The 21,668-nt window shown below is 35.7% G+C and overlaps 1 protein-coding gene across 2 annotated transcripts in view; it reads right to left on the bottom strand.

The window, feature by feature from the left end:
• Positions 1-21,668, bottom strand: part of GNB1 (G protein subunit beta 1) — a 108,480-nt gene that overhangs the window by 53,553 nt on the left and 33,259 nt on the right. For both annotated transcript variants that reach the window (XM_074218711.1, XM_074218710.1), the window contains exon 2: positions 4,422-4,470. The gene's annotated coding sequence lies outside the window, so the exon portion shown is untranslated. The remainder of the gene's footprint in view (positions 1-4,421; positions 4,471-21,668) is intronic.

The following is a 21,668-nucleotide window of genomic DNA, read 5'->3' as shown; positions in this document are numbered from 1 at the left end:
CTTAACCTCGTTTGTCTTGCAAAAGCCTAAAAAAAAAATATGAATTTGACTTTACTTCTGTCTCTATTATAGATGTCACTGAAAAGAAATTTTTAGATTTTTTTTTTTGGTGGGGGAGAGACAATGCACAAAAAAAAGAAGCTCCTGACTTTGGACAAAGTCAAATGAGAAAAGCCAGCTCAACTATCTCAATATAAGACACTGAGCAAACTCATCTCTGGAGAATTTAATTATACCTCCTCTAACTACTGGGGAAAGTCAAAGCAAATTAAAGTGATATTTCTGCTCATTTTCTAGAACATTCTCAGAACTGATTGAAGATGCTAATTCCATTCCTTTCCCCCTTTTTACCACCCACTTTGCTTGAAATCCTACAGTTGTCCTTTGTATGTGAGATGATGTACCTAACTGACAGGGCCAGGAGGAGAAGAGCTTCCTAAGCTCCTGGACCCCCATCATTGATAGTGATGATAGGTTGGTACAAATGCATTGTCCTTCTTGGGGGCAAGGGAGGAATACTATTTAGTATTAGAATTTCCTTCCAGCTCCAGGACTGTTAAGCTTAAGTTGATAGGGAAACACTGGAATAGACTAAGATCTAATTTCTTTTTTTCAAAGAGTTGGCGCGTGTTAGTTGGTAAAACTAGCATAAATCAGACAGGATGCTGCAGAATAGTTGAAGTAATCCCTATTTTGGCCAAACTCCCACATTTCACTTCTTGCTATTTTGCTCTATTTCTTCAATAGGCATCCTTGACTTTAATTTTTTAAAAAAGTTTCTTGAGGTTTTTTGCTTTTACATCACTGATATTTTCCTATTGGGCAAATAGGAGGCACGGAGGGTAGATAAATGATCCTGGAGGAAGAAGTACCTGAGTTCAAATCCATCCTCAGACACTTCCTAGTTATGTGACCCTGGACAAGCCACTTCACCCTGTAGGCCTCATTTTCCTCATCTGTCATATGATCTAGAGATCTGTGGTGCAGGACAGCTCTGCCTGAGACAGTTTTCTCAGTTTGAAGCATGGAAGGAAGGAATGTGCTTCTGCAAGGAATTTCCTCACTTTGGAGCTTTCTACCAACTACTGATGCAACAGGTCCTATTCCTATTTCTATATATAATATAGTGTACTTTGTTAAACTGACTTCACAGGAGTTTATGGATTTTGTTATTTTAAATAGACTTCCTCCTTCCAATTTCCTCCTGAATTTTGTTATTGCTGTTTAAAAATGCAGTTGATTTTTGTGGACTTAGTTTATTAACTGTTACTTTAATGAAACTATAAATTGTCTGTTTCTTGACTTTTTTCCCTAAGATTTTCTAGCTAAATATTTATCGGCAAAGAGGGATGAGACCTTTGTAGAGAGCCTTTCCTCAATTTTGGAGAAATAATTTGAGAATGATTTGGATGGCAGAAATACTAGTCATAAATCAGTTTTTAATTATGTTAGTCCTAAAATAATATTTGCTTTCAATCTATCCTATTTGTGGAGATTTCCCTTTTTGTGTTTGAGGTTTGTTAATTTTCTCAATTTTAAAACCTAGACATCATTCATTAATCATTTCTTTTTCTAATTTTATTAGTGCTTGTTTTTAGGGATATAATCCATGAACTTATTTTCTTAACAGTTTTCAATAGAATCGATTCTTTTTATAATTCTATGTATTTTATTTCATGTATTTAAAAACATTATTCTGAGAAAGATGCTAGTCTAGTCAAAGGGGGTCTCTGAGATTTAAGAATTCCTACTCTAAGGATTGATTTAATTGAATGCCTAAAATTTTACTATGTTTTCATCATTGTTTCTGTTATTTGACTTATTCATTATTGAGGAGTGTGTTATTAACTCTCTATGCTGTTTTATCCTCCTTGTTAATTATTATTTTATTGTCTTATGGTCTATAAAGAAAATATTTAATATTTGTTTTTTTCCAAACATTTATTTGTAAATAAGGATGTGTATATGATAAAACAATAAGCCTTATACACACCAAAATAGGTAATGGCAAAACTGTTCTGTTGAAGCAAAAAAAAAAAATGAAAACAAAATAGATAGCCCCTGATGGGGGAATGGGAATAGATTATAGCTAAACTATGGTACTTAAATAACAATATTACTGTGCTACAGATCAAAGAAAAAGATGAATACAGAGAACGAACCCAAGAAGAGATATGACAGTGTACCTCTCTAACCACTTCTTTGCAGAGGTGAAGAAATACTGACTATGATGCCAGACTTTTCTGATGCATGTTAATTTTGCTGAAGTTTTTACCCCCCTTTAAATTTACCAATTTAAAAAATGGCTCTCTGGGAGGGTACAGAAGATTACCCTGGGGAATGTAGATGACACAAGAATTTCATTAATATCTTATATATGAGTCTTTTTTCTGCTTTTTCCTATTAAAATGTTTGTGTTTATTGAAAACTGTTCAGTTCCCAATAAAAAAGGAAATTAAAAACAAAATCCCCTAAGAATTAAAGGAGGAAAAAAAAGCTCAGGAACACTAAGCAGCACATATACTAGTAGGACATCATGTCTAGTGTTCCACCCTCAAAAGTCCTCCACCACTGCAGAGAAGAGACATGCATTCACTGACCCTTCTTATCAACCTGGTCATTATAGCCACCATCTGGAAAAGCAACTCCTGTGGAGAAGGGTTCAGCAATGCCCACTAACTTCAGGAAAGTCTGGCTTGCTAAAGGTACCACAAGAGAGAGAAAGGAAGAGGCATCTGCTGGGCAAGACCACTCCCTTTATCATCCCTTTCCCTCTGAGCCCAAAGGAGACAGGCTAGAATCCTGAGACCACTACTCTCGGTTCCAAAATCCGAGACTCTGTAGTCACCCCTGAAGTGAGCAATTATCAAAGAAAGAGTCCATCATTAACTGCTGATCAACTCTGGCCAAAGGGGAGGAAACACTTCTCTAAATCATTGGTCCTGCTTCTAGCCCATCATCTTGGGAAGCAACTCCTCTGGAGATGTAACCTGGTAACAGTCTGTAGGCACTGAAGCCCTGCCTTCTCTGAAGAAAAATTGCTGAAGACCCTGGCAGAAAAGTTCTTACCACCAATGTCCTTGGGCTCAACAATCAGAAACACATATGATAATATCAGTGGAAATGATAAGATATGTTACCACCTTCTTTTGTCACTTGCACCCTCAAGACCATGAAATTTTTTTATCTGATCTGTAGAAACCTTTTATAGATCTGGGATTCAGGAAGGCAGAACTAATAGAAAATAGGAACTAGTAATACCAGTTCATGGTAAAAATACAGAGATTGATATCCATACCATTAGGTCAAACACTATCCCCCACCATTATCTGGAGGCCAGCTTGCCTTTACACATATCCTCAGACTGTTTTTATGTAAATGACCAAGCAGCAGGAGAATAGCTGAGACAGCAAAGACAAAAAACAAGGACCATATTCAAGAGGTACCTTCTATATTTAAAATGCTTCCATGTCTATTTAAAAAAAAAAAAGAATATTACCTTTGAGATCATGTTAGTGCATTTTGAATGCCTCAGCTAAGAAAATATGCTGAGAAGAAAAAAGGTCTCAGTTTTAAAAAAATCTATATATAGAAAAGTTTGAAGAGGCCAGAGTTATTTTTGAAAAGTCCTAATTCTAAGCAAGCAAGCAAAATCATTAATACAATGTTTGATGTTTATTATTGCTAGAATTTTCCTTTATATATGTCAGATTTATGATATGGTTGAATCACATTCTTCATTTGCTCTATGTGTATGTTAAAGAATCCTGAAGGCTTCCATCTCACCAGTGTGTACAGGATATCTGTGCCCTTTGTATAGAAACTGGAGCACATCTTCTCTTTTAAATATCTACAGGTTTAAAGACAAAGCACTGCTTTTTGACACATGCAACCTTCAATTAAAACAATGATTTTAACATAAGATTTCTGATATTCTTCCAAAAAATGTTTTGGCATGAAAAATTTGGGACAGCGTCTTTACAATCAAATGGTGTGATATAAACAATGTTACAGGAGTTTAGAGAAGAGAGACATCACTGTGGGTCAGAGAAATCAGAGAATGGAGGGTACTACATCCTTCCTGAAGTCATAATAATAACTCATGTAAGCAGCCAACCTACCATAGAGATGTTGCTTCTCATCATACTTTAAATCAGGGTGCTAAGTAGACAGAGACTTTAAACCACAATGAGCTCTAAGACCACTTTGTGATTTTCTAGTTGAACAGTAACTGGATGCCTCCTTCACAGAGTCAATGGAGCATATTATTCTGAGAGTGAATTACTATTCATAAGAAATTGTCTCAGAGACACAAAGTGAACTGAACCTTGTGCTCAAACAGAAGCATGAAGCACCATTATAACAAGGAAAATATTTTCATTTTAAAAATACTAGTTAGTTAAGAATTATATTAAAGTTACCTGAAATCAGAAGTGCTTCTGGTCTAGCCTGCAATACATGTAAACTTATCTGTAATAAAGAAAAAAAGAGAAAGTTAATAGTTGCAGATAGAAACCAAAAGATCTTCTTGTAGGAGAGAGCCTATTAAATACTCTCATCAAAAATAATTTTTCATATTAAGCATATTTTGCTATTATGGTTAGTAAACTGCTAAATCAGAATAGTGGATTTTCCTGTCTGTCCTTTCACGAATCTTCATCTTCACCCCCCCCAAACACCTTTAAAATACAAACCCTACAAATAACAAAAAAGAAATCATGTCACACAGCTGAATTTTCAATGCTTTATTCTGACTACCCACAGAAAAAAGAAGCATAATTTACAATTTAAACATCTTTACTTTATAGAACAAATGTTGAAAGTCTTAAAAACTAAGGTATAAAAGAAAGGAAAAATTCCAAATTTGTTAAAAAATTCAAAGTTAGCTTATGTTTTATGTTTGAATTCTCAGTTGTATCCATGAGAAATAACCTGCCTGTTATGACAATGTGGATCAATATGAAAAAAATAACAAAAAAAACCATTTTGGACCACTTCCTAAGAAAAGTATTAATCCTATATATGTGCACAGAAGACAGGAATAAATGACTGTGTAACTAACTGTCACAATTATAACAGATTACCAAAGATTTAATTTAGAATTATTCTATTCACATATAAATAAGCACAGGCTTTTTGTAGGAATGAGTGAAGGTCTGGAAAGCTGCAGAATGAAAAATACTATTAGATCTTTTAAAAATTCCATGGAAAAGTGCTAATACTAAAATAGAGAAAAGTAATCATGACATAGTTCTTAAAAACTTAAAAATTCATTTCACTGGAATGACAATCAAACCTCAACTGTAAATATATCCCAATTAGTTTTAAAGAAAAACTCTTTTTTAAAAGTAAGATATGAAATCTCATAATAAGCTTGAGAGTGATATAGTCAGATTATATAATTGGGAAACCAAGTTAGAAGATACTGCCCTTGTCCAGGTAAGCAGTGATGCCAATCTGAACAAAGGTGGCAGCTGAGCAAATAGACACATATTATGGAGGAAGAATTAAAAAGATTTGGCATGTTATTGGTTATGGGGGATGAGTTAGGATGGTGCTGAGTTGATGAGACTGGGTGATCAGGCCAGTGACTCTATAGGAGTAACTCCAAGAAAAACAAATCCTGTGGTATAAAAGATAAAAGCTCCAAATGAAGGAAACACAATAGGCAAAGAGAATTGGAAACTGCAACAGAAGTCTAGGTAAGATGGCTTGGATTTGAGGATTTATTGTAGCAGTAGTAAAATTAACAGGAAAAATATTTAAAAAAATTAGAAAAGTAGATTTGGCAAAAAGATTAGATGTTGGAAGTGAGGGAACGTGACGAATCACGGACAACTCCCAAGATTTTAATCCTGGATATCTGGGAGAATGGTGATATATGATCACTGAAATGGTAGATTTGGAGTAGATGGAGAGAAAAGAGAAGCCATTAGGGAACAAAACAAGTTCAATCACTTGAGGAGTCAAGTAGAGAGAGATTCAGCAGGCAATTGGAAATGGAGAATGTGCTATAACTTAAATCTGAAGCTCCCATCACCATATCACAAAAAAAGAATGTGCTTGCAGAATCTCAGAATATACTTCTATACACCAAATACCTTAAGAAGATCCTTCTAACATTAGACATTCTCTTTTTAACATTAAATCTTGATTAGAATTTTTTATAACCTAGTAAAAATGCAACAGCAATGCCATCATTGTTTTTATTTTTAGTTATGAGATTTACATCAACAATGCAGAAAAAATTAGTTTCCTTTTTCACTTTTTTTTTACTTAAAGTGAAGACTTTTGATTCTCAATTTCAGTTATTTTATCAGGAACATCTAGGAACAAATGGTAATATTAAAAAGATAGATTTTATCAGACAGGTGTCTCTCTCAAAAACTTTTTAGTCTTTATTATTAAAATATTTTTCTTAAAATAAGATCACCAATTTTTCCCCATGTTTATCTTTTTTCTTTAAATTGTTTTTTGAATTTTACATTTTCCCCTCAATCTTGCTTCCCTCCCCTACTCCACAGAAGGCAGTCTGATAGTCTTTACATTATTTCCATGCTATATATTGAAGATCACCAGCTTAAAAAACAAACTGAAGTTTTAGTTTCATTTGATGGATAAAAACATCCAGTACCAGGGCGACTAGGTGGCACAATGAATACAGCACTGGCCCTGGAGTCAGGAGGACCTGAGTTCAAATCCAGACTCAAACACTTAATAATTACCTAGCTGTGTGGCCTTGGGCAAGTCACTTAACCCCATTTGCTTTGCAAAAACCAAAACCAAAACAAAACAGAACCAAAACCATCCAGTATGATTAAATATTCAGTTGCTTTGTAGATGATCACAAACTTGGAAAAAATAACTTGATTTTGGGGGCACATACCTAATGAAATGGGTTGCACAGGTCTATGAACTGACTGTTAGTCACTTTTTTAAACTAAATTTTACATTGAAATCTGCACTCTATAGAAAAATTTTTTTTTATGAAGGGTAGGTAGCATTGTTCAACACACACACACACACACACACACACACACACACACACCACTCTGCCAAATGTAAAATCATCACTGCTCTATTTCTTATATAGTACTCCAAAATGTCAGACATTTCAAATCATGAACTTGTACTATATTTTCTTGTAATTAAAAAAAAAACACAGCTAAGACTTGACAGAGCAATTTTATTTACAAAACAAATAGAACATTACAAAATAGGAATGGAGTTCTGAAGTAACTACAAGTGTCCCAAGACTCATTCTACTTTCGATCCATTTGTTATCTAGAGAGGAAGAAGTCTATCTATAGTAGAAGATTTGGGGGTCAACAGAAAAGGAGGCTTGAATAAAGGCTGCTCTGAGATTCAGTTTTTTCATCTATAGAAGAGAGATGATCATTTCTGTAGTGCTTAACCTCATCAGTTGGCTGAAAGGATCAAATGAATTCATGTTTGCGCTTCAGGCAACTTCCTAAGTCTCAACTGCTGATGATCCACCTGCCTATCTTCTTTGGTGAAGAGTTTCCTATACTAGGAGTTACATTAACAAAGTCAAAGGATCCCAACAAAAGGAAAAGAAAACCAACTCCCATCTTTAAACACCCAAACTTAGTGGGATCCCAATCAATTTACTAACTGCTTCTCCCTGCTTTTTAGTCTCCAAATCTGACAAGCATGCAATGTGTTTTTAAATAGGATAAAAAGAAAGGATCCACTTTTTCTTTTTTTGCAAGGCAATGTGTGTGTGTGTGTGTGTGTGTGTGTGTGTGTGTGTGTGTGTGTTAAGTGACTCATCCAAGGTCACACAGCTAAGTAATTATTAAGCGCCAGAGGCCAGGATGTGAACTCAGGGCTGGTGACTCCTGACTCCAGGGCCTGGTGCTCTATCCACTTTGACACCTTGTCACCCACCCTTCTATTTTTATTAAATTAAAAAAAAATCTTTCACTTTAGTTTGAGTATTAGTTAACAGTATATCTTTGCTCTCAAAGGCTTTATTACAATGAAATACTATGCACAGATACCTTAAACTGTTATATTCATGTATTAACATCAAACCAAAAATTGGCAGTGTTCCTTAATAACAAATAAGGGGAAAATCTATTCCATAATGTGTACAAATTTGAATAGTTTCAATATAATTTACTTGACGTTGCCAAACATTTACTTTTAGAGCAGTTATCCTGAGTGTATAAGGACAAACTAAAATATTACAGTCAATACAAGCAAATCTAGAGAGGATCTGATGGTTTCAATTTTAGATAAAACATAATTTTGTAAAAACAAAGCTGAAATTATAGACACAATTCCTTTCAATTATATCACAGCTTTGCTTTAGTATGTTGGAGGATGCCTCCTTGAGATTTTGCACTCTCTTCAACAATACTTAATATTCCAGTTCAAACATCAGAGTCTCAGGGCAGCTAGGTGAGGCAATGGATAGAGCACCTGAGTTCAAATCCAGCCTCAGACACTTAATGATTACCTAGCTGTGTGACCTTGGGTGAGTCACTTAATCCCATTGTTTTAAATAAAAAAGTAAAAATAAAATAGAGTGATGATGTTTGCTTCTTAAAAAAAAATTAGGATCTCAAAACTAGAAGAATTGATTTTTAAAGGTTAAGTAATTAAGTAAATAATGAAAACAAATTGATAGAAAGCAGGCATTTAAAAAAATTTTTGACTTTCAGTCACTTAAGAACTTTGCTAGGAACATTGTTCTTCTAGGAATAAACAAATAGATTTGTAGAGACCTTCTTACAGTGGATTACAAAAAATCTTTTCCCTGGGTTTTCTATTGAGAGAAAATGACCAAAAAAAGCAACAAAGCAGACCTAGGGAAAGCAATAAAAGAAAATTATAGCAGGCGATAATACAAAACGATAGTTCTATGAGGTAAGGTGTCAGATAACCATCACTCTTAAAATAGGAAATGTGTGCTGAAAAGCATACTCCAATTTTAGCTAATTAAGTCAAGGCTCCATTTTCTTCATTCAGTTTTGTCTTAAACAGCACCTACTTTGGATACAAGTCGTACTTCACTTACATCTGGAACTCTTATTTTTCTGTATAATCTCCTGAAGGTCTTCAGACTAACTACTTTAAATACTATAAACACCCACATTAGACTTACCTACTTTTCAACTTAAATACAAAACCCCACAAGTATAAAGTCAATTTATACATTGTTTTTTTTCCCCTTCTCAGATAATCTAATGAGAAGTGTCTTTCATCAACAATTCCAATTGTATTTGCAGTGTGGCTCTCATATTCCCCTTTTCAACATTAAAGCTTAAAACTGTAACATCTTGAGAACTTAGTATCTATGTTCTTGAGAGAACAACAGTTATTTTTAAAATTGCTTATATTTTAATAAAACTTCAAGCTATGGTGATTGACAATTCTAAGAACTAAAATCTACAATAGATATGTGGGGAAAAAAGATTAGATCACCAAGGTAATCTTTACTAAGTAAGCCAAAATTTTAATGAAAAGTCAAATCTTTTTTAAAAATTAATTTTCTTAATCTTATTAAGCATGAATTAAAAACATTGCACAGAACTGATTCCTCTCAAACTTTATACATAATAGATACTTAAACTGAGCAGGGCCAACAATTGTGAATATCACATAAATTTAAATCCCACACCCCTTTCCTGGGATTGTTTTATGTTTACTCTGGCTAGACTCCAAGAACTGGTCTCTGAATTTTATCGAGATCAACTGCAAACCTGATCCCAGGGATATGACAAAATAGCCAAAAGTTTCATTACTGTACAAGTCACAACATAGGCAAATCCAATTTCAACTGAAATGGGGCTACTAATTGAATTCATTTGCTCAATTTTTTCCTTCATTTTTTAGGTAGTTTAGGTGAACAGCATTGGACCTGGGAATCAAGAAGATCTAAGTTCAAATCCTGATGCATATTATACTACCTGTAAAATCTGAATCAAGCCACTTAACCTGCTTGCTTCAGTTTTTCATTTATAAAATGAGGCTAATAATAGCAATCCCATGGTTTTGAGGGTCAATTTAATATTTTTAATGTAAAAATATTTTGTAGACCTAAAAGTATAAATTCTGGCTGTTTTCTGAATACTCTTTTAGAGGGCACACTTCAATACAAATAAAAAAAACCCAATTACAGTTTGCCTTACTGGGAGAAAAGAGCAAAATCCATAAAAATTTATTTTTTAAGGGCCAGCTAGGTGACAGAGTGCATAGAGTACTGGCACTGGAGTCAGAAAGACCTGAGTTCAAATATGACCTTAGTCACTTAATACTTACTTAGCTGTGTGACCCTGGGCAAGTTAACCCCATTGACTTACAAAACCCAATAATAATAGTAACAACAATAATAGTAACATTTTAAATTGGTATTTGTTTTTTTATTCCATCTACCTTTTTAACGCTATTGCCTACTTTATGCCAAGAGCAATCTTTTTTTAAGGTTTTTTTTTGCAAGGCAATGGGGTTAAGTGACTTGACTAAGGTCACACAGCTAGGTAATTTTTAAGTGTCTGGGGGCTGGATTTGAACTCAGGTCCTCCTGACTCCAGGGCCGGTGCTCTATCCACTGGCCACCTAGTTGCCCCTAAGAGCAGTCATTTTTAATATAAAGAAAAAATTTAAATGCACCTTGATAACGGAACATAACAAAAGAATTTGCAGCAATAGGTAAGAAGTGTGGAGGGTTTAGGAGAATTACCTCTGCTCCTTGTCTGGTTAAATAATCACCATCCCCCCACTCACCCCCAGCCTGAGTTGTGACAGGCATGGGATCTGCTCTAAATGTATACATTCAGGTCATATATCCATTTTGTGTATATTAGTCTAAGCCTAATGTCTAGGACTGTTTTTCAGTCTCCTCAGCAGGTTTTTATCAAGCGAGGAGTTCTTTCTTAGCAATCTGTGATTTCATATTAAAAAAAACCCCACACTGAATTACTAAATTAAATTATTCCTTATTCTTTCCTGTCTAGTTTCACTGATCATCTTTTCTATTTTTAACAAGAATCTAATGGTTTTGATGACTATTACTATGTGATGTAGTTTTGATATTTTAAAGTGTTATTTTCCATTAATTTCTACCTTTTAAAAACATTTCCCTTAAAATTCTAGATGCTTTCTTCCTCCATATGAATTTTGTTTTTTATTTTATCCATCTCTGTGAGGTTTCTTTTTTTGGTAATCTGACTGGCATAGCATTAAATCTGAAAGCTAACTTATGGAATTCATTTTAATGATACAGCCCAGGAAAGAGCACAGCTAAATAAGCTATTCTTTAGGGAATAATTGTTATCTAATATAGGCATTTAGTGTGCTTTGGTATTTTAAGCACTGTATATTTTTTCAAATATCACTCTTTTTATTGCCACCTTGATTTTATTATAACAGAAATGCTGAAAGACTTTTTTGTGGATTCAATTTGTAATCTGCTTCTTTACCTGAACCTACTGCCTCAATTAGTTTGTTCACTGATTTCCTAAGTAAATCATCACTCCTTACTAAAATAGTCTTGTCTTCTTTTTGTCTATTGTGTCTTTAATTTTTTTTCTCTTGCTTTACTGCTATTATGAGTCTTTGTAGACTGATGTCAAATATGGTACAAGGTAGAATTCTTCTTTATGTCTCTATTGGAAAAGTATCTAGTATTTCTCCACTATATATAAGTCTAATCTTTGATTTTTAGAAATTTTTAAATAAAAAAAATACTTTTTTTCTGTTAAATTGTTAGGCTTTTTTTTTTTTTTTGCCATGACTTTATTTAAAATTTAATTATAGGGCAGTTAGGTGGTACAGTGGATAGAGCACCGGCCCTGGAGTCAGGAGTAGACAATTCAAATCCGGCCTCAGACACTTAATAATTGCCTAGCTGTATGATCTTGGGCAAATCACTTAACCCTACTGCCTTAAATTAAAAAAAAAATAATAATTATAATGGTCTATAGTTTCTTTCTTTTCTTTATCTTTTCCTGGGAGATATATATATATATATATATATTGCAATATTTACCACATAAGAAGGATTTGGTAAAGAATATTTAATTTCTGAGAAGAATTCAGGTGGTACTGGTATAGTAATTGTTCTTTGTAAGTCTGAAAGAATTCTTCTGTAAAACCATCTGGACCAGGAGTTTATTTTTTAATTTTGGTAGTTCCTTTGCAGCTAGTTTAATTTCTCTGGTTGAGAATGGATCTATTTAAGATCACTATTTGGTGTATGTGTGGTATTTTGCATTTTTGCTGGTTTCTGGATTTGCTATCACATAACAAACATCCTGTTTAGGGTAGGTAGGTAGTAATCATGATCCTAGATACCAAATATTATATAGGAACTGAAGTGAAGAAAGCAATTCCTTTCCAAGGCCTACGTCTAAATTTGCACCTAAATTTGTCTGAGTACAAATGAACTACTTTAGAACAAATGGGACAAAAAGAATCTCCTAGATTATTCAAGGGCCAGAGGGGGTCTGGGGATCATCCAACATCCTCTAATTACAAATATGTAAACTGAGGTCCAGATAAATTAATGTCTTGCCCTCAAACACAGGCAGTATAAAATGCTTTCTACTTCACCAGTGTGAAGTCACCTGGGATTTATTTCACAAACCTGGAATTCATTAATATTTTGTATATGTAAAGTGCTATGAATTCAATAAAGAAATTATCCAAATGGAGTTTTTAAAACTTAAATACTGACAGATTTAAAAGGAGTTTTCCAAGTTAAAAAAAGATTTAATTCAATTAGGTAAATGCCTAAATAAAACAGCAACACAAAGAAACTATGGTAGTAGCATGGAGCCTGAAATATAGTAGGTACTTAATAAATGTTTATTGATTGATAGCTAAGGTTTGGGTGTGATCATAAGCATTATTACCATATTTCCTTTTTAAAAATTCTTAAAGATTTTATGTATTTTGAGTTTTACAATTTTCCCCCTAATCTTACCTCCCTGTTCCCATGCCCCACAGAAGGCAATTTGACAGTCTTTATATTGGATTACCATATTTCTAATAAAAAAATCAATGTCAATACTTCCATAAAAAACTTAAAATTATTGATAACTAAAATTCTTCACTCCAGATCTATCTTCAAGTATGAAAAGAGAGATATTCATTAGTTTTGATATATGTAATAATAGAACTTTTATGATCCAGTCTATTCAAAGAAGTCTTATTTGAAAATCCACTTAATGATTAAACTGCAAGTTCAGTTCAACTTACGTTTATTTCTGTGCAATACAGAGATAAAGATGGAAAAACAAACTCTGTTCTCCAAAACTTTAGATTCTGTTGTGGGAGAGGGCATCTAAATAGGTAGGTTTTCAGGATACTCTCTCCTGGCTTTTTTGTTATCTGTCTGCTCCTCTGTCTTCTTTTTGGGAGCTTCCTCCAGAACATGCTCTCTAATCCCTGTTGTCCCACAGTCCTCTTACTACTTCATTTGCTAATGATTCTCAAACTTACTTTTCCTACCCCAAACTTGCTGCTGATCTCCAATCCTTGCATCTCTAACTTTACCTTTCAGACATCTTGAACGAGATGTCCAAGAAAGATATTCTGAATCTGCCCTGATTCCTACTTTCCTATTAGAGTAGGGTACAACACTATCCTATTTCCTTGGGCTTGCAACCTTCACTCTCTCATCCCTGACATCTAAGCTGTTGCTAAGTCAAAGTTCACTTTTACAGCATCTCTCAAACACACCACCCTCTCTCCTGACATGGGCCCTCATTCCCTTATACCTGGATTACTTCGATAGCCTCTTGAGGTAAAGGGAGAGAAGGGGAGGAACTGCTTGCCTCAAGTCACTCCCCAGTTCAGTTCACCACCTACACAGCTATCAAACATCTTCCTAAAGGGCAGGTGTGATTAACTGCCCCCGCCCCCCATAAATTCCTTTGAGTTTCTAGCCTCAAGTCAGCTATTGCACTGACCGCAAATTCTTTAATTTGGAAAGGCTACAAAAGCCAAGACCAAAGTGGAAGGAAGTGTTGGTGCAGGATCTTCTGTTTGCAGGTGATTGTGCCCTCAATGAAGCCTCTGGAGCTGAGATACAACAAAGGTATGGATCAATTCTCTGCTGCTTGTGCTAACTTGTGGTCTAACAATGAACACCAAGAAACCCAAGTGCTCCATCAGCCAGCAACACACCATCCATATGTGAAACACTCAGTTACAGCAAATGGAGAAGTTTTGAGGACTGTGGACAAGTTCACTGACCTTGGCAGTGTCCTTTCCAAGGAGGTACAACATTGACAATGAGGTTGAACTCACATTGCCAGGGCTGGCTCAGTATTTGAGGGACTCCAAAAGAAAGTATGAGAGAGAAGAGGTATTAGACTGGCAACCAAACTGAAGGTCTTACAGAGCCAGATGCTGGCCTCATTGCTATATATTTGTGAAACCTGGACCGTCTACCAGTGCCATGACAGTAAATGGAATCGCTTTCATTTAAACTGTCTTAGGAAGATTCTGAAGATCACCTGGCAGGAGAAGCTACCAGACACTGAGGTCCTTTCTTGAACTAAACTGTCTAGTATTCCAAACATTACTACAGAGAGTTCAGCTATGATGTGCTATTGTTAGAATGCCAGACACGTTTGCCAACCCCCCCCCCCATTTTATGGAGAACTCACATAGGGCAAGCACTCACAAGAGGGTCAGAAGAAGTGATACCAAGATACCCTGAAGGTCTCACTTTAGAATCAACTGTACAACTTGGAAGATACTGGCACAGGACCTCTCAGCATGGCATGCCCTCATCAGTGAGGGGGGTTATACTCTATGAGGAAGGCAGAATGGAAACAGCTCAAAAGAAACGTGACATCCACAGGTTTAGAGTATCTATCCCAGGTGTTCACCTGGACTGTTTGTGCCCAAACTGTGGTAGAGCATTCTGAGCTCATATTGGTCTGCTTTGGCCCCAGTCAGACACACTGCCATTTGTTCTAAATATAGTGATGTCATTTTGGTGTTCTTCGATATCGAAGAACAAGAACCAACCAACCTTCAAAAACATAAAAAATTTTTTTGGCATTCAAAGCTCTTCATAACCTAGTTCTTATTGCCTTTTCAGTCTTTTGATACCTTCCTTCCCAATGCATACTCTTTAATCCAAGCTGATCTACAGACACTTCCTATCTCTCAGTTTTAGACATTCTCTTTGGCTCCAACTATTGCTCTCTTGGGCTTTCTTTAAGTAGGTCCCCAATTAAAATCTCCCCTTAGACAGAAAGCCCTCCCCAGCTCCTCTTCATTCCAGAGACTTCCCTTTGTTAACTGTTTCCTTATTTATCCTTTAAACAGCTTGCTTTGTATACAACAGCTGTTTATATGGGTTCTTCCCCATTAGATGGGAAGCTCCTTGAGGGCAAGGGGATGTCTTTTGTCTTTTTCTGGATAGCTGACCTAGATGCCTCATTTGCCCTCATTGAAGGCATTTGTCAACATGGCTGAAAATATCATGCTAAAAATAAAAAGCATGACAGCAAGTTCAGCTTTGTTTCACTACACTGGCCAGAAGAGGGGCCACCTCTTAATGTGAGGTGGGGAAAAGGAGCAGATATTGGGAAAAGGTTATTTGGGTGATGGGGCAGGAGAAGAGGGAACTTGTGGTGAATAGCCCAAAGAAATTAGGAAGTAAGGGTCTCAGGTCTCAACTGAGAGGGAGGGAAGCCATGAAAGCTGAGGAAGTTGGACCATTTATCTATCCGATCCCTGCAAGAAGGTGCCACCTGAGTTGAGTCTTCAAGGAAGCAAAGTTTTCTGTCAGGTCACAGGAAGTACATTCCATATCCCACCAAAGGCAGACAAGCAGAGGACAAATGCTATGTTTGGGGAACATCAAGCAGATCTTTGGGATGGAACTAGGGAGGCATGTAAAGGGGCAGATTTCTGAATCTATGAGTCAAACCTAGAAGGTTCTTTAGAGATGATTTGGTCCAAATCCCTCATTAGACAGAAAAGGCAATTATTTGCAATTCCTAGGATTCCCAGTACAGTAGGTCATCTATTACATCATTTCCCAAGGAATAAATGCTAAACAGAAGAATCTGCACTTTTTCCTGGAGGCAAAAGTGAACCCAAGCAGCTCACTAAGAAGGGAGTGATAAAGGTCAGATCTGCCTCAGGAAGATGATTTTTTTGTATTTTTGTGAAAAACAGATCTGAAAGGGAAAAGGTTGAAATGTAAGTCAATCAAGAGGTTATTAAAATAGTCTTAAGAAGTGAAAGAGGGTCTAAATGAGGTCATGGCCATGCAAATGGAGAAAAACTGATTAACTTCAAGAGTTCTGGTCAAAGTGCAATCACCAAGACTTGGGAATTTACTGAATACTTTAGGTGGGGAGGAAGAGGAAGAGCTGGGGTGACTGAGGCTTAGGTTACTAATGGACAACAGAAAAATCAACTATATAGGGAAGGAGAAATTTCTTAAGAGCAGAAAAAGCAGCAATAGGAATGAAATGAGAAAAGGCCATTGGATTTAGTAGTTAAAAGATAGCAGGTATTAGAGAAAGAAAGTTCAAGAGATGAAGAAATGAGATCAACAAGTGTAAATAAATTAACTTCTTCTGAGGGTTGGGGAGGAAATGTACAGGGTAATAACCTGCGGAAATAAGCAAGATGAAGGAGGTTTTTTTTTTTTAAAGGAAAGGGAAACTTGAACATGAGAAATGAATTTAGCAGCTCTGTGAAGTATGGATCGGAGATATAAAGAGCTTGAGGCAGATCTATTTGGAGAGCACGGCAATAGTGCAGCTGAAAAGTAATGAAGGCCTATCTTCATTTTTAATTTTGCCAAGGCAATGAAGTCAAGTGATTTGCCCAAGGTTACACAGTATCAAATGTCTGAGGTTAAATTTGAACTCAGGTTCTCCTGACTCCCGGACTGTGCCACCTAGCTGCCCCTAAGGACTAAATGAGTGGGAAGGAGGAGATGGTGGCCATTTAAATGGAGAGATTGAGAGATGCAGGGGAGGCAGAATCCATAACATTTTTTTAATGTGCTCTCAGATTTTTTTTATTTCTTTTTTTAAAAGAAAGATTTTATTTATTTTGAGTTTTACAATTTTCCTCCTATTCTTGCTTCCTTCCTCCCAACCCCCACAGAAGGCAGTCTGTTAGTCTTTACATTGTTTCCATGGGATACAATGATTTAAGTTGAAGGTGATGAGAGGGAAATCATATCCTTAAGAAACATAAAGTATGAGATAGCAAAATTACATAATAAGATATCTTTTTTTCCCTAAATTGAGGGTAATAGTCTTAAGTCTTTGTTCAAACTCCACAATTCTTTCTCTGGATACAGATGGTATTCTCCATCGCAGATAGCCCAAAATTGTCCCTGGTTGTTGCACTGATGGAATGAGCAAATCCATCAAGGTTGATCATCACCCCCCATGTTGCTGTTAGGGTGTACAATGTTCTTCTGGTTCTGCTCATCTTGCTCAGCATCAGTTCATGCAAATCCTTCCATGCTTCCCAGAATTCCCATCCCTCCTGGTTTCTAATAGAACAATAGTGTTCCATGACATACATATACCACAGTTTGCTAAGCCATTCCCCAAGTGAAGGACATTCACTTAATTTCCAATTCTTTGTCACCATAAACAGGGCTGTTATGAATATTTTTGTACAAGTGATGTTTTTACCCTTTTTCATCATCTCTTCAGGGTACAGACCCAGTAGTGGCATTGTTGGATCAAAGAGTATGCACATTTTTGTTGCCCTTTGGGCGTAAAAATCTATAGGATTTGGAAACTGATCAGATAGGTGTGGTGAGTGAGAATAAACAGGTGATGTGCTCCAGGTACCTCAGATAGAATAGGAAGTTCTGGAAGACAAGGAAGAAAGGCGATGAATGCATTCTATTTCAGACAGAGTAAGTCTGAGATGCTGAGAGGATTATCTAGTTCGGAAGTCAAACAGACATGGATTGGAAATCTAGGAGAAAGAAGGAGAAATTCAGGCTGAATATGTCTTGTAATCATCTGCATAGGGATAGTGGGGTCCAAGACAGAGCTTTGGGGCATACCTACAGAGAATGGGATATGGATAATGATACAATCTCATGAAAATCCAGGGAAGACACTGTCCAGAAAGAACGAGTAGTTATTGTGTCAAGCTAGAGATTCAGAATGAGAACTGAGAAGTCCTTTGGATCTTGTCACGAAGAGCTATAATTCAGAACAGTCATTTTAGGAGAGTGATGAGGTTGTAAGTCAGACTGCACTGGGTTGGAAACTATGTGAAAGGAAGAGATAAGTGCAGGCATCTTTTTCCTAGGAGTTTGCTATGCATAGATAAAAAGCTTTCGTGTTGTCAAGGTACCTCACAAATATATTAAGATATCCAAAATCTCATGGTAGAAGTAACCATTAAATTAACTGTTTAAGAATCCATTGAGTAGTAATATCATGAGTAGCATAAAACAACAATATAAATATAAGTATGTATATACATATAGGCATCTACACACACACACACACACACACACAAACACACACAACCAGTGACATCTGGCTTCATTCATCCATTATAAAAACATTATATTTAGTACTGTCAGATAATAAGGACCCTGTAATGAGATCTATGAGCACACAAGAGATATATTACTTGAGTCATTCACTCCTAAAAACAACAAATCTAGTAAATGAGTAAGAAACATAATAAAAATAATAAGATGATGACATGTAACTGGACCAAAAGTCTATTGTAGCAGTCTATAAATGTTTTAATTATTCTGCAAATTCAGAACTAAGTAAGGGCTCAAGTTGAATTGGATATGGCAGCACTTTCAGTCATCTCAAAAAACTTCAATTTTTTTCTCCAATGATGCCATCTGCCTTCAAAACAGAATCACTCCATTCCTGATGCATCACAATTTCAGGTGCCCCAAAGGGCAATGGAAATGGTGAGGCTAAGTAGGTTAATTTCAATGTCAATAATAATATAACAACAACAAAATGTAATATCATTTATATAGTGCTAGAAGGTTTGCAAATTCCTTGACAAATACACTTTCTTGTGATCCTCACAATAACTCTGGGGGAGGAGCTTTTATTATCCTACTTGATAGACAGGGAAATGGAGACAGCTATGTACTCCAATGCTCTGGACCCCAGTTTCTCATTCTGATCACGGCATGGATGCTGAAGGGGTGCTCTGAGGTGCACTAAAGAGACCAAGGACAGGCATCATTAACAAGAAGCCACATCCCAGAGGAAAGACAGCCTGACTCCTCCACTAATATGCACAAAAAACTAAGACCACCAGGATATACACAGTCTCTACGGCAACAGATGGAAGTGTTGGGAGAGGCTGTGATCTGTCTAAACAGGGCAGGGACCAACTCTACTAATGAGACCACAGATTCAATCTAATGTACTTAAATATCACTTTAGGAAGGGTCAAAAAGATTTTCCCAAGGAATAATATGGATTCACCCAGGAGGGTACTAATTACACAATGGCAACTGGAAAGAACAATCTAAGATTTCCCTTCCTAAGTTATACTAGTTACAAAGAATATTTCAAATTGAGCAGGTTGAAATGTTTTCCAAGGTGTGTTCTCAGTGGCTGCCCTAATAATCTGACACACCTTTTGGGATAAGCACTAATAAATGTATGACACCTAGATCTAGTTCAATATGTTCAGAAATCACTTTCATAATATATCTGTATATGTTTTAAGGATTTTAAACGAGCCCAACAAAAACAAATTACAGTAACATCCTATCAAAGTATAGATAGTAACTGTGTTATGTCTCATTGCAAGTAGAATTTTAAGTAACTGCTATTCTGCTCTGGTTCAAATGCTGATCACATTCTATGGTACATTTTAGGTATGTGGTCTCAGAAATCGTATTTTTGCTATCTCCTTAAAAATGTTTATATTCAGTTTATATGTTCATTAATGTTTCCTTTTATTTATCTTGCTGTTTAGGGTGTCTCTTCCCTCCATTTAGTTATAATAACAACAACAACAATAATAATAATAATAATTATTGTTATTATTTTAGTTTTTTGCAAGGCATTGGGGTTAAGTGGCTTGCTCAAGGCCACACAGCTAGGGAATTATTAAGTGTGAGGCTGGATTTGAATTCAGGTACTCCTGACTCCAGGGCCAGTGCTCTATCCACTGCGCCACCTAGCCGCCCCTGTAATTATTTTTTTAAAAGGGAAATGGCTCTGTCATAAAAAAATTTCTTAAAAAAATTTCTCTTTCATTCAATTATACTGTTGAACTAGAAGAGATTTTCCTACGAACGAGATCACGGTTTTCTTCCCAGTCTGTTTCCAAATGAAGCCTATGCATACATTTATAGTGACAGAAGAATGGTATTTAGACCACCAATTAGGTAGAATAAAAACATGACAAAAAAGGAAAATGATCAATTATAGGAAAGAATGTGGGAAAATCAGGACACTAACGCATTATGGGTGAAATTGTGAACTGAACCAACTAGTCTGGAGAGCAATAAAACTTTGCATACCCAAAGAGATCATAGAAAAGGGGAAAAGACCCACATGTACAAAAATATTTATAGCAACTCTTTTTGTAGTGGCAAAGAACTGGAAATTGAGGGGGAAGTCCAATACTTGGGGAATGGCTGAACAAATTGTGGTAAATAAATGTGATGGAATACTACTGTTCTGTAAGAAATCAAGAGCAGATGGATTTCAGAAAAATGTGGAAAGAATTACATTAACTGATACTGAGTGAAGTGAGCAGAACCAGAACATTGTACACATTAACAGTACTACTGTGTGAGGATCACCTATGATGGACTTAGCTCTTCTCAGGAGTATTATTTATGATCAAAGAGAAATATAAAAGACTTATGATAGAAAATACCATCCATATCCAGAGAAGGAACTAGAGTCTGAAATGCAGACCAAAGCATACTATTTTCCGTTTTAAAATTTTGCTTTATGCTTCATTTTTTTGTCCCTTTTGCTCCGATTTTTCTTTCACAGTAAGATTAAATAGGAAATATATTTAACAGTTATACATGTATAACCTATATCAGATTACTCATTGCCAAAGGGAAGGGGAAGGGAAGGGAGGGAGAAAAATGTAGAGCTCAAAACCTTACAAAGAAATGAATGCTGAAAATTATCTTTGCATGAAGTTGGAAAAATAAATTTATTAAAATAAAAAAGAATTGAAAACAAACAAGAAGTGAATGATGAAGTATAACTAACATTTTTGTTTACCTGATACAAATCCCCTTGACTTTGTTTGCACTAACATTTTTAAGAACAAAAAAAAGAACATGACAGCTATAAAATGTACAAGGTTGACAGATGGTATAACTTAATTATTCTTTTATTTTTATAACTTTAACTAAAAATAGTGGACCATTACCTAAATAGTAATTAAAATTCATTAATTTTAAAACTTTAATTATCTTAGTAAAGTATTTCCAAAATGCAGTTGAATTTTCAGGGAATTTCTCTCCCACAGCACTCCTCAATTCCAATCCCCTACCCTTACTCCTCCTCTACTCCAGTCTAATCATCTTCTCTCCTCCAGGAGCCTATCCCAATGACAATCATTTCATTTCTTTATCATCTTTAGTCTCTCACTACCTATCAGTTATTTCGTCATGCCTAGTACTATCTCAGGCTGGTCTCGCCCTTAAAAAAAACCTCTCT

The sequence above is a fragment of the Macrotis lagotis genome, chromosome 1 (genome assembly GCF_037893015.1).
Source record: "Macrotis lagotis isolate mMagLag1 chromosome 1, bilby.v1.9.chrom.fasta, whole genome shotgun sequence".
Lineage (NCBI taxonomy): Eukaryota > Metazoa > Chordata > Mammalia > Peramelemorphia > Peramelidae > Macrotis > Macrotis lagotis.
Note: the sequence above shows the minus strand (reverse complement) of the source record. Positions and strands in the feature narration are given on the sequence as shown.